Below are 908 nucleotides of genomic sequence, written 5' to 3' on the forward strand. Positions count from 1 at the left end.
GGATGTATGGAATGAGAGGAGGGAGGGAGGGAGGGGAAGATAGAGCAAAAGGTAGGGAATAGACACAGGAAAGCTTGGGTGCTGGGAGAGCAGGGAGGGGGGCAATACACAAGAAGGGGGAGGAGAATGGAAGAACAAGGTGGATGGGAGAACAGTTAGGCAGGTTCACATTGGCTAAGTGGGGCAGAGGTAAATGATGATGTATGAACAACCTTGTAGCAACAGGGCTCCAGGATGCAGGGATTAAGGCATGGTTTCAATGGGTAAAAGAAGGGAAATAATGTTAAGGTGCTTGGTTATATTTTTAATCTTGGTTTCTGTTGCCTACCATTGTAAAATAGAAACTTGAGGTGTGGGGGGGGGAAGAATAGTCAGAAATATCACAATAGAAAGCTTGTAAGTCTGTCTTCAGCCTACAACTGATTGGAATACCTTAAGGGGGGCTAGAAGTTGCCCAGTGAAAGATGCTTCCTATGGATCCTTTGCATTGCATAAGACCATGGTTGGAATCCAGAACCCCATCCAGAATCATCTGAGGTGGGAAATTTCCACTGGAAAAGACAAGTAGAGCAGCCTTGAGCAGCTAGTAGAACAGAAGATACTTCGTGAAAGAAAAACTGGCAGGAAAAATCAGAAACAATAACGGCAGTCTGATTGATTACTACAAGAACAAGTAAGCTGTTCACCCAGGAGCCACCAAGGTAAGTGGTTGAAATACATCAGAGCAAACTCCCTTCCAAGACTAAGACTCAAGGGGAATACATGAGCAGACATGTGGTCTGGCTGGTCAGTCACTGATAAGACAAAGAGGGGGAAAAAACAGCAATGAAGTTGCAAGCTAAGTCCATCCACATTCAATAGACTCCTGTGAACCTGGGTGGAGACCTGGATGGTCAGCAGTATAGCAA

The sequence above is a fragment of the Chrysochloris asiatica genome, unplaced genomic scaffold, assembly GCF_000296735.1.
Source record: "Chrysochloris asiatica unplaced genomic scaffold, ChrAsi1.0 scaffold00042, whole genome shotgun sequence".
Classification (NCBI taxonomy): Eukaryota; Metazoa; Chordata; class Mammalia; order Afrosoricida; family Chrysochloridae; genus Chrysochloris; species Chrysochloris asiatica.